This window comes from Pseudophryne corroboree, chromosome 2, assembly GCF_028390025.1.
Source record: "Pseudophryne corroboree isolate aPseCor3 chromosome 2, aPseCor3.hap2, whole genome shotgun sequence".
Lineage (NCBI taxonomy): Eukaryota > Metazoa > Chordata > Amphibia > Anura > Myobatrachidae > Pseudophryne > Pseudophryne corroboree.
In genome coordinates this window covers 413,397,282-413,411,102 of record NC_086445.1, presented here as the reverse complement: position 1 = coordinate 413,411,102, position 13,821 = coordinate 413,397,282, and the positions used below count along the sequence as shown (strand labels likewise).

At 44.7% G+C, this 13,821-nt stretch overlaps 1 protein-coding gene across 12 annotated transcripts in view; it reads left to right on the top strand.

The window, feature by feature from the left end:
- The window catches only part of DMD (dystrophin), a 3,641,189-nt gene that overhangs the window by 3,037,376 nt on the left and 589,992 nt on the right, over positions 1 to 13,821 (top strand). The window lies entirely within an intron of this gene.

Here is a 13,821-nt window from a genome sequence, read left to right as displayed (position 1 = left end):
AGGTTGATGGCATCACTCTCTGAGACTGTCCATTGGTTGCATGGCTCCAGTTCGTGTCTCTTTGCTCCAATCACTGGGCTGTCTCTTGCTCTTCTGACAATTTCGAATTATAGTCCATTTTTATACCTGCTTAGTAGACTTCTAGAGTTTTAGGTCTCTTTTTACTCCAACATTACTGTGCTTTATTGATAATAAGATTTCCCCTGTACATGGCTCTTAAGAAAATGGATCTAGGTCTACTTCCTCTAAAACACCTGCAGCCAACAAGAGAATTACATTTCTTCTGCTGTATCTGCCTTGTTTTCCGGGAAGCTAAAAGGCTGATAACGGATAGGTAGGCTGTGACCTTCATGTCACTTGCAGCAAAGCCCATGCTCCCTTGCAAAGGTTCCTGGTGCAAACCAGGTGTACATCATTCAAGAACTATGACTACTACTATGTCACTTTTACTGTTCTAATTCATTTTGACAGATCAATTTTACAAGTATTTCCTTTCTTTAGAGTCAGTGCAATGTATACTCATTATAGTTCAGTTTCATCACCAGTCATTTCATATGACGGGAGAGGATATACAGTAGTTCAATATGTAGATTATATATCTGCAACTGTAATTGTGCCAAGAAAACAGCATGGCAGTTACTGAGCCTTGTATTTCTTTTGGGGGCTGGAGGACAGCTTTGATAACCAGATGGTGTCATGACACCAGCAGAAGGATATTTTTAGAAGGTAATCACAAAGTGTAAGAGATTTCTGTCTTTTTATACCTGCAAGCCTCTTATTAGTACAATGTCAGTATTGGCTATGAAAAGTATTATTGATAGCTGTGATAATATATGTATACAGAGCTAGCCCTAAGCAATATAATGCCCTAGGCAAGATTTTGGCTGGTGCCCCCTAGCACCGCCGCTAGTTCCGCCTCCGACCCTGTACCCCTTTCCAAGCACCATTACCCCTCACCCATAGCAGTCCTCATTTTGGTGCTCCTACCCCCTATTTCTCTGACGTCCTAAGTGGATGCTGGGGACTCCGTAAGGACCATGGGGAATAGCGGCTCCGCAGGAGACAGGGCACAAAAGTAAAAGCTTTAGGATCAGGTGGTGTGCACTGGCTCCTCCCCCTATGACCCTCCTCCAAGCCTCAGTTAGGTTTTTGTACCCGGCCGAGAAGGGTGCAATCTAGGTGGCTCTCCTAAAGAGCTGCTTAGAGTAAAAGTTTTGTTAGGTTTTTTATTTTCAGTGAGTCCTGCTGGCAACAGGCTCACTGCAACGAGGGACTTAGGGGAGAAGAAGTGAACTCACCTGCGTGCAGGATGGATTGGCTTCTTAGGCTACTGGACACTAGCTCCAGAGGGACGATCACAGGTACAGCCTGGATGGGTCACCGGAGCCGCGCCGCCGACCCCCTTGCAGATGCTGAAGAGAGAAGAGGTCCAGAAATCGGCGGCTGAAGACTTCCCAGTCTTCTTAAGGTAGCGCACAGCACGGCAGCTGTGCGCCATTGCTCTCAGCACACTTCACACCAACGGTCACTGAGGGTGCAGGGCGCTGGGGGGGGCGCCCTGGGCAGCAATGAAAGTACCTATGCTGGCTAAAAATACATCACATATAGCCTCTGGGGCTATATGGATGTATTTAACCCCTGCCAGGTTGTCAGAAAAACGGGAGAAGAAGCCCGCCGAAAAGGGGGCGGGGCCTATTCTCCTCAGCACACAGCGCCATTTTCCTACACAGCTCCGCTGCTAGGAAGGCTCCCAGGCTCTCCCCTGCACTGCACTACAGAAACAGGGTTAAAACAGAGAGGGGGGGCACTTATTTGGCGATATTATTATATATTAAGATGCTATAAGGGAAAACACTTATATAAGGTTGTCCCTGTATAATTATAGCGTTTTGGTGTGTGCTGGCAAACTCTCCCTCTGTCTCCCCAAAGGGCTAGTGGGGTCCTGTCCTCTATCAGAGCATTCCCTGTGTGTGTGCTGTGTGTCGGTACGTGTGTGTCGACATGTATGAGGACGATGTTGGTGAGGAGGCGGAGCAATTGCCTGTAATGGTGATGTCACTCTCTAGGGAGTCGACACCGGAATGGATGGCTTATTTAGGGAATTACGTGATAATGTCAACACGCTGCAAGGTCGGTTGACGACATGAGACGGCCGGCAAACCAATTAGTACCTGTCCAGGCGTCTCAAACACCGTCAGGGGCTTTAAAACGCCCATTTACCTCAGTCGGTCGACACAGACACAGACACGGACACTGACTCCAGTGTCGACGGTGAAGAAACAAACGTATTTTCCATTAGGGCCACACGTTACATGTTAAGGGCAATGAAGGAGGTGTTACATATTTCTGATACTACAAGTACCACAAAAAAGGGTATTATGTGGGGTGTGAAAAAACTACCTGTAGTTTTTCCTGAATCAGATAAATTAAATAAAGTGTGTGATGATGCGTGGGTTTCCACCGATAGAAAATTATTGGCGTTATACCCTTTCCCGCCAGAAGTTAGGGCGCATTGGGAAACACCCCTTAGGGTGGATAAGGCGCTCACACGCTTATCAAAACAAGTGGCGTTACCGTCTCCAGATACGGCCGCCCTCAAGGAGCCAGCTGATAGGAGGCTGGAAAATATCCTAAAAAGTATATACACACATACTGGTGTTATACTGCGACCAGCGATCGCCTCAGCCTGGATGTGCAGCGCTGGGGTGGCTTGGTCGGATTCCCTGACTGAAAATATTGATACCCTTGACAGGGACAGTATTTTATTGACTATAGAGCATTTAAAGGATGCATTTCTATATATGCGAGATGCACAGAGGAATATTTGCACTCTGGCATCAAGAGTAAGTGCGATGTCCATATCTGCCAGAAGATGTTTATGGACACGACAGTGGTCAGGTGATGCAGATTCCAAACGGCACATGGAAGTATTGCCGTATAAAGGGGAGGAGTTATTTGGGGTCGGTCCATCGGACCTGGTGGCCACGGCAACAGCTGGAAAATCCACCCTTTTTACCCCAAGTCACATCTCAGCAGAAAAAGACACCGTCTTTTCAGCCTCAGTCCTTTTGTCCCCATAAGGGCAAGCGGGCAAAAGGCCAGTCATATCTGCCCAGGGGTAGAGGAAAGGGAAGAAGACTGCAGCAGGCAGCCCCTTCCCAGGAACAGAAGCCCTCCACCGCTTCTGCCAAGTCCTCAGCATGACGCTGGGGCCGTACAAGCGGACTCAGGTGCGGTGGGGGGTCGTCTCAAGAGTTTCAGCGCGCAGTGGGCTCACTCGCAAGTGGACCCCTGGATTCTACAAGTAGTATCCCAGGGGTACAGATTGGAGATTCGAGACGTCTCCCCCTCGCAGGTTCCTGAAGTCTGCTTTACCAACGTCTCCCTCCGACAGGGAGGCAGTATTGGAAACAATTTCACAAGCTGTATTCCCAGCAGGTGATAATCAAGGTACCCCTCCTACAACAAGGAAAGGGGTATTATTCCACACTATTTGTGGTACTGAAGCCAGACGGCTCGGTGAGACCTATTCTAAATCTGAAATCTTTGAACACTTACATACAAAGGTTCAAATCAAGATGGAGTCACTCAGAGCAGTGATAGCGAACCAGGAAGAAGGGGACTATATGGTGTCCCTGGACATCAAGGATGCTTACCTCCATGTCCCAATTTGCCCTTCTCACCAAGGGTACCTCAGGTTCGTGGTACAGAACTGTCACTATCAGTTTCAGACGCTGCCGTTTGGATTGTCCACGGCACCCCGGGTCTTTACCAAGGTAATGGCCGAAATGATGATTCTTCTTCAAAGAAAAGGCGTCTTAATTATCCCTTACTTGGACGATCTCCTGATAAGGGCAAGGTCCAGAGAACAGTTGGAGGTCGGAGTAGCACTATCTCAAGTAGTTCTACGACAGCACGGGTGGATTCTAAATATTCCAAAATCGCAGCTGATTCCGACGACACGTCTGCTGTTCCTAGGGATGATTCTGGACACAGTCCAGAAAAAGGTGTTTCTCCCGGAGGAGAAAGCCAGGGAGTTATCCGAGCTAGTCAGAAACCTCCTAAAACCAGGCCAAGTGTCAGTGCATCAATGCACAAGAGTCCTGGGAAAAATGGTGGCTTCTTACGAAGCGATTCCATTCGGCAGATTTCACGCAAGAATTTTTCAGTGGGATCTGCTGGACGAATGGTCCGGATCGCATCTTCAGATGCATCAGCGGATAATCCTGTCTCCAAGGACAAGGGTGTCTCTTCTGTGGTGGCTGCAGAGTGCTCATCTACTAGAGGGCAGCACATTCGGCATTCAGGACTGGGTTCTGGTGACCACGGATGCCAGCCTGAGAGGCTGGGGAGCAGTCACACAGGGAAGAAATTTCCAAGGAGTGTGGTCAAGTCTGGAGACTTCTCTCCACATAAATATACTGGAGCTAAGGGCAATTTACAATGCTCTGAGCCTAGGAAGACCTCTGCTTCAAAGTCAACAGGTGCTGATCCAGTCGGACAACATCACGGCAGTCGCCCACGTAAACAGACAGGGCGGCACAAGAAGCAGGAGGGCAATGGCAGCAAGGATTCTTCGCTTGGCGAAAAATCATGTGATAACACTGTCAGCGGTGTTCATTCCGGGAGTGGACAACTGGGAAGCAGACTTCCTCAGCAGGAACGACCTCCGCCCGGGAGAGTGGGGACTTCATCTGGAAGTTTTCCACATGATTGTGAACCGTTGGGAAAGACCAAAGGTGGACATGATGGCATCCAGTATGAACAAAAAACTGGACAGGTATTGCGCCAGGTCAAGAGACCCTCAGGCAATAGCTGGGACGCTCTGGTAACACCGTGGGTGTACCAGTCGGTGTATGTGTTCCCTCCTCTGCCTCTCATACCCAAGGTACTGAGAATTATAAGACGGAGAGGAGTAAGAACTATACTCGTGGCTCCGGATTGGCCAAGAAGGACTTGGTGCCCGGAACTTCAAGAGATACTAAGAAGGGACTTGCTTCAGCAAGGATCATGTCTGTTCCAAGACTTACCGCGGCTGCGTTTGACGGCATGGCGGTTGAACGCCGGATCCTAAGGGAAAAAGGCATTCCGGAAGAGGTCATCCCTACCCTGGTCAGAGCCAGGAAGGAGGTGACCGCACAACATTATCACCGCATTTGGCGAAAATATGTTGCATGGTGTGAGGCCAGGAAGGCCCCCACGGAGGAATTTCAACTCGGTCGATTCCTGCATTTCCTACAAACAGGAGTGTCTATGGGCCTCAAATTGGGGTCCATTAAGGTTCAAATTTCGGCCCTGTCAATTTTCTTCCAGAAAGAATTGGCTTCAATTCCTGAAGTCCAGAAGTTTGTCAAGGGAGTACTGCATATACAACCCCCTTTTGTGCCTCCAGTGGCATTGTGGGATCTCAACGTAGTTCTGGGATTCCTCAAATCACATTGGTTTAAACCGCTCAAATCTGTGGATTTAAAATATCTCACATGGAAAGTGACCATGCTGTTGGCCCTGGCCTCGGCCAGGCGAGTGTCAGAATTGGCGGCTTTGTCTCACAAAAGCCCATATCTGATTGTCCATTCGGACAGGGCAGAGCTGCGGACTCGTCCCCAGTTTCTCCCTAAGGTGGTGTCAGCGTTTCACCTGAACCAGCTTATTGTGGTACCTGCGGCTACTAAGGACTTGGAGGACTCCAAGTTGCTAGATGTTGTCAGGGCCCTGAAAATATAGATTTCCAGGACGGCTGGAGTCAGGAAAACTGACTTGCTGTTATCCTATATGCACCCAACAAACTGGGTGCTCTTGCTTCTAAGCAGACGATTGCTAGTTGGATGTGTAGTACAATTCAGCTTGCACATTCTGTGGCAGGCCTGCCACAGCCAAAATATGTAAATGCCCATTCCACAAGGAAGGTGGGCTCATCTTGGGCGGCTGCCCGAGGGGTCTCGGCTTTACAACTTTGCCGAGCTGCTACTTGGTCAGGGGCAAACACGTTTGAAAAATTCTACAAATTTGATACCCTGGCTGAGGAGGACCTGGAGTTCTCTCATTCGGTGCTGCAGAGTCATCCGCACTCTCCCGCCCGTTTGGGAGCTTTGGTATAATCCCCATGGTCCTTACGGAGTCCCCAGCATCCACTTAGGACGTCAGAGAAAATAAGAATTTACTTACCGATAATTCTATTTCTCGTAGTCCGTAGTGGATGCTGGGCGCCCATCCCAAGTGCGGATTGTCTGCAATACTTGTACATAGTTATTGTTACAAAAATCGGGTTATTATTGTTGTGAGCCATCTTTTCAGAGGCTCCGCTGTTATCATGCTGTTAACTGGGTTCAGATCACAGGTTGTACAGTGTGATTGGTGTGGCTGGTATGAGTCTTACCCGGGATTCAAAATCCTTCCTTATTGTGTACGCTCGTCCGGGCACAGTATCCTAACTGAGGCTTGGAGGAGGGTCATAGGGGGAGGAGCCAGTGCACACCACCTGATCCTAAAGCTTTTACTTTTGTGCCCTGTCTCCTGCGGAGCCGCTATTCCCCATGGTCCTTACGGAGTCCCCAGCATCCACTACGGACTACGAGAAATAGAATTATCGGTAAGTAAATTCTTATTATTTTAAATAGGAACAGCGTGCACATTCGGTGCACTGCTCAAAAAGAGACGTGTTCTTGCTGGGAAGGGGCATGGCCACACAATAGTACCCCCAGTTCAAATTACACCACAAAGTAGTGCAACTTATTTCACATTTAATAATGTAGTGTCCGTTATTCAGGTTATATCACACAGTAGTACCACTTTACCTTATATATCTTATTCCTCACAGCAGTGTCCCTTATTCACATTACATCACACTGAATTGCTCTTTATTCAAGTTACTCCACACCATATTGCTCTAAATTCACATTAGACCACACAGTAGTGCACTTTCTACACATAATACCACACAATAATGCCCCTTACATATATGACACACATTATTAATGTCCTTATAAACATAATGCGCCTTACACATTATGCCAACCTTTATTAATGCCCTTAAACACATAATGCCCCTAACACATATGCCGAACACTACTGCACAACCAACCCACCCGCACACAGCACTCACATAGCCGCTAACACTATGACCTCTGCCTCTGTTTAGATACAGACGTGTCCTCATACATCTTGCTCAATACGCCATGCAGCAGGAGATGAGCCTGCAGCTCTGTTAACATTGGGCACCTTTTTTTTGACGAAAATGCATCCTATTTGCTTTATTATGTGGTTAAATGAACAAGCAGCTTCTGCTGATTAAAATTATATGCAGCATGCCTATATTCTGTGTGCAACTGTGGTTGTATCTGCATACGAAATGCTCTGTTACAGTGATTTCCAGGAATACACTGTAACGTAGCATTTTGTATGCAGCTACAGCCACAGTCACACACAGAATATAGGCATGCCACATACCATTTTAATCAGCAGAAACTGCTTGTGCCCCATGACATATCAAATGACCTAGGCATTTGCCTAGTTTGCCTATGCCTAGGGCCGGCTCTGTGTGTATATTGTATAGAAGAGTACTTACAGTTTTGCTTAAGCCCCTTTGAAAATAGTACTCTCTTAGGGCCTAATGCAGCATGGATCGCTATTGTTACTAAAAGTGTGATTTTTTTGCATAGGTAGTTGCTGCCCAGAAATGGAAAAAATGCCCACTGCAGTTTTGCGTTGCATACACAGTTTTGCTTATGCACCGCGATCCATATGCAAAATTGGGAACATCAAAGGGGAAATTCAATCTGTGCCAAGCCAGGGCATCCACAAATCTGCACATGCTGTTGCATGCAAGTGATCGCAGATGACGCCAGAGACCTGCCCCCCAAACGGCCATGACATGCCTGCGTTTTTGCCACCACTCCCACAAAACATAATGTTACCACCCCTAAACGCTCATTTCCTCTCAATCAATTTGTGATAGCATTGCTTTAAAATTGTGAACGCGCTGTGATAACAATGCAGCTCTAATGCATGCGCATTGCATACGCAGCGCATGCAATGTCTTTCAATAATCGGACAAATTACAAAATCTCTAAATTTGCTATCCATGCTAAATTAGGGCCTTAAGACCTCATTCAGCTTCAGTTGCAGTTTTGCTATTTAGTAAAACTGCAACTGACTGCGATCACATGCTGGGGGCCGCCCAGAACAGGGCAAAGCCGTCCAGCATGCAAATACCTTACAGCGAAGTGAACGATCACATCACTGATTTGTGGAAATCCTCTTTCCTCTGCAGCCAGGCTGCGAAGGTAGGTGCAGCGCCGCTATTTTCTGGGTCGCAGTGACCACGTGTGATGTCACACTGCCACCCGAACCCATCCCCTCTTTCGGTGCCTAGGCCATTTCACGCTGCATCTACGCCTCCGCAACACTGCGTCACCGCCCCGCGAATGCTTCTGTCTGTCAACTAGGCAGAGGCATTCGTATAACTGAGATACGATCACGTCTCCTTGCCTGTGCATGCGCTGATCGGGTCCTGTGCATGCGCCTCTCAATTCTGTCTGATGCTGAATACCCCCTTAGGGCTGTAACACACTGGCCGGTTTCTCCCGGATGGCAAAAAGCCGGACAAAGTTTGTCCGGCTTTTTGCCATCCGGGAGAAACCGGCAGAGTCTCGCACATAGGACGGCTTTGAGCCGTGTGTGATGCTGTGCGCATGCGCAGCATCAGACACGGCTTCCGAAAAAACCGTTGTGTGTGAAAGCTCCCCTTCACACACACGGTTCACTGGCTGCAAAGATGGCCCGGCGGCCGCCCGGCCGCCGGACCTTCCAGTGGTGAGACCCGGCTGCAACCCGGCAGCCGGGCCGGGGCCGTGCAGTGTGAAGGGACCCTACCCCTCACACTGTTAACTACAATGCCGCCACGGGAAAAAGCCGTCCGGCTTTTTCCCGGCCGGCAAAAGCCGGTTAGTGTGTTTTAGCCCTTAGTCTTTGTTACAGATAGGTAAACCCAACATGCATTTGAAAACCATTGCATGCATTGAAACCTTACAGCAGAATGTTAAGGATGTATACCTAATTGTAGGTAACCTATAAAAAGTATTTATGTACAGTATATGGAACAATTGTATAAAAGGTCACACAGATAAATATAGTACTAATCAGCACGTATTAAAGGTAAAATAAGTTGCTACCACATACTGTAAAATACGATTCTGGCTATGACCTAAATTTCTCTGAAGAAAATCTAATATGTTTGTAGTTGCAGTCTCTGGGACAGAACACTTTATTAGGGTCCTGTTTGAAAACCCAATGTGTAACCTCATGGCTGTGATGTCTAGGTTAATCAAACTCTTGATAAATCACAAGTTTGCTCTTTACATTGACTGTCCAGTCTGTTTATTCACATCCCAGACAAACAGTCAATCACCATCTTTGGATAGAAACAAGTGAACTTTATTATCACATCATCAGGACAGTGACAGTCCAACAGATGACAAATTTCTCTTTTATCCATAATATAGGCCATCTCTGGGCTGGAAGTAATAAATCAATGTCTCCATTAAATCTAAACGACATTGTTAACATACCTGATTTCACCCTGGTACTGTCCCTGTAGATTCACACAGTGTTCTGCACATCAAGTTCTAGACCAAGATTTCTCAACTACTGTGTGATAATAAATGTTTTTCAAGTACACCAGAAAGTGAGATTATTTATACAGGGTATATATCCATCCACTAGTGATGTATTCAAGTTAAACCCTGATATATGCATACATTTATACCTAATCCACTGCTTATGGGTTAAATGTTTTAATAACACCCCTTCTGATTAGTTTTATGTTTTTTATTCTTAACTAATAAAAATGTTTTTTTTATACTGACAAACTCTTTTCATTTTTAAAATTGCAGAAAAATATTTTTTGTGTCATATACTGTAAGTGTACTACGTGACAGATATACAAGCAACAATATAGTGAAAACTACTGGTCAGGAAGTCTGTGTTTTTTTATATTGCTCAGGAAACAACATCTGTGTACTGTAGGATATAGCTCACAATCAACTCTGGTTACGCGTCCATGAACCGCTGATATTTGAGAATTCTGTGTCACTTAGTTCAGCGTAGGGATTTGCAATCCCCTTCTCCCTTCCCCTTCTCAAAGCTAATACTTTATATAGAAATCAGATAAGTGCATTATGGTAATTATGAAGTTATTATTTCCTGTATGAATTCATAAAAATGGTAACAAGCTCTATCCATGCATATGTAAAATGTTGGTTCTTCCAGTTGAGACACTGCACTTTAAATTCACTGTATTGTTGTATATAGTGTTGTGGCCCTCTGTAGTTCCCATACAGACATACACACACACACACACACACACACACACATATATATATATATACTGTATATATACCCTTAGAAACCTGCAAAGGTGGTTTTAGTTGCTGTTTATGTCTCCCATCACTTAAAAACAAAGAAATGGGTTCCACAGTTTCACAATCCACATTCTATATCACCAAGTTTGATGATGATGATGATGATGACAGAATTTTTTTTATGATTGCACATGACTTTTGTGCACATCCTATTTGTTAAGATTGTCCATTATTTGACCCCCAAGGAAGGGAGGTACAGACTCCTTTGGATGAGGCTTATTTGAATACTTTGCGCTGTATCTGTCATCTCACAAATTCTGGATCAACACCAAGTACATTGTATTGTACACCGTGCGGGATACTTAAGCCTTGTACATTATTGCGCCTTTAAAAAATCGTCCGAGTTTAGCCGGGATCCTGCACGGCCGCCGAACTTGGACTTCATTACATCTCGCCCATAGTGTGTACACCCAATAACCATTCGCAAATAAGCATAATCTAATAGTATTCATTAATATAACTGTAATGATTCATTGTTAAAGCATATGTCTGTTATAGAAACGTTTATAAACTTTTGTTTTCATAGAAACACTAAAAAATCTATTTCCTTATACTGTGCAAAATGTATCAAACTTGTGCATACTGTATACTGAAAACCAATAAATTTGGTTTCTTAATCACTTCATATAGAAAGCTTTCTTAGTCCTTTTTCTGCATAACCTCAATTCTCTTAATGGATCTTTTCTCACCCTTTGCTTCTAAGGTAATGCACGCAGTTTTATTCTGCTACACTAATTATTTGGTTTGCTGCCTTATCATTGATAAATAACATTTATATACTAGTTTTTCTGCAGCATTGTAATCACGACAACCGTAATACTGGTGACGTGCGAAGCGCATCCCCTTGAATGCGCACTGCACTCACCACGCTTTGGGGTAAGGTCGCCATAGGGTTATATTCCCCCTCGGGTGGTTGCGTGGACCACCACCCAAGTGGGGATTCCGGCCAACGGTCAGAATTCTGAACGCTGGTATTTCACCGGTTGTCGGTATCCCGACAGCTGGCAAACTCAATGCCTCCCAAATATATGACCCAAAGTGGGTGCTATTATCATGTACCACCAGAACTGAGACTCCTTGCCGTGGTCTACTAGTTTGCCATATATGCGCAAATGTATGCAACTGAGATCTCTGCATTGTTATTATCAGGTAGAATGGAAATATTCTAGTGTAGATTAACCTCTCTCTTTTATGCACCTCTGTTGGACCTATAAATTGATATGAGCAACTTTCATTCTGTGTATCGGTTCCCTGTCTACACTGCTGTAAATGTTGTGATATGGCCTGTGGATTATCCACACCCTTTAAAAACAGAGGTGTAGCGAGGGTGGCCCCAGTGGAGCACAAGCTCCAGGTGCCCAAAAAGTTAGAGGGCGCCCTGGCTTCTGCAGCACCTCTCTCTGCCCCAGCTACTGCTGTAGCACCTCACTCTGCCTCTCAGGCAACTGCAGCACCCCTCTCTGCCCCTCAAGCAGGCAATTCTGGGACATTATTTGTATTGAGGCATAGTGGGACTATCAAATAGGGGGGGCACTTTTGGTGTATTATTTTCATTGAAAGCTTGGGGGGGGGTTCAGGTCTGTGGGAGTGTGGTCACATTTGGGGAATTATTTTCATTGAAGCATTTGGAGATTATCAGATTTGGGGAGGGGGCAGTTTTGGGGCATTATTTTTCTGAAGGGATTGGGGGGTTGTGAGATCATGTCAGTCGGGGCATATGTGCTGTTTTTAATTAAGCACTTTGAGTCCTATTGGAGAAAGAGTGCTATATAAATAAAAAAATTTATTATTATTATTATTATTATTAATAATAATAATAATAATTAATTTTAATTAAACAAGTAAATAGTTAAATACAACAACTTCCGTAGCTGCTCTACTGTGGTATAATGTTTATAAGGGGCTTTACCATGGCATAACATGTATAAGGTGCACTACTGTGGCATAATGTGTATAAGTGGCTCTACTGTATAAGCAGCTCTACTGTGGCGTAACATGTATAAGCAACTTTACTGTGGTATAACATGTATAAGCAACTTTACTGTGGCGTAACATGTATAAGCAGCTCTACTGTGTGGCATAATGTGTAGAAGCGGTTTTACTGTTTGGCGTAAATTGTATAAGTGGCTCTACTGTGGCGTAACGGGAATACATGGCTCTAATGTGGCGTTATGTGTATAAGCAGCTCTACTGTTGTGTAATGTGTATAAATGACTCTACTGTAACATGTATAAGGGGTACTACTATGTGGTGCAATGTTAAAAACAGACACTACTATGCGGTGTAATGTGAATTGATATTATGTGGCCACTCCCCTTCCCATGAAGCCACACCCCTCTATTTTAGTTGCACGCATTTGGCACACACTGTCCATATTTTAAACATGGAGGCACCCAAAGGAAACTTTCGCATTACTGAGCTCCACAGGGTCTAGAGCCCTGTCACCAATTTAGGATTTTTAAATATGTTTTAGTTTAAATGTAACATGCCACCACATGTTAGCCAGGCCCCCAATTCAGTACAAGGGAGAGGGTTCCACAACATACCCTTGCTCTGGGGCACCATGGCGCCTAGCTACACCGCTTTTTCAAAAATACAAATCATCAGTATATGAATAAAATATCTAGTTAAAAACCGCACTACTTTTGGAAAGCATGATTTTGATCTGAATAGTAAGAAGTACATTTAAGCATTTATAGGCCTATGTAATGTGTGGTTTAGTAAAAACATTATCCACGGGAAATGATATCAAGTGAGTTTTCACCATTACTCAATGCCTACAAAGCAGCTAATGAGAAATTGGAAAATAAATCATGAAACAAAAACAGCAGAAAGACAAGAAAGAGCAGCAGCGAGAGAGATAGCTCCTGTTCAGGCTTTTATCTCTCAGGTAACGTTAATGGTATGGGGAGAATATGTTTAATCACTGTACTTGAGTAAATTTATCTTTACTCGCATTATAGTGGATATTTCGACACTATATTGTAGGGTAATCCAACACTGTTGACCCACTGAGGGGTTTATTTATGAAGTGCTTCTGATCATGTTTATGCTAGTAAAACCATTGCCCTTTTAGGTATTCAACATAAATACCATCAGAAGCATTGGGTTGTCTTATTATATATAGAAATGTATGCAAACCCCCGTGTTTTGGTTCTGGTTCTAATTCATCATAGTGTTTTTGCTTAGGCAAAACCATCCTCAAGTGTTTTGGTTCAGATTAAGTTTTGGTTACAGTTTTGGATTCCTTTAAAATTGGTAAAAATTGATTTTAAAAAATTGATAAAAATCGATATAAACAGCTAATATCATGTAGTTTGGACCTGTTTACATGCAATCTAAAACCCGAGTTCAGATTTTAAATCTGAGTTCTGAACTGACACCTGATCTGTGCCGCTTAGAA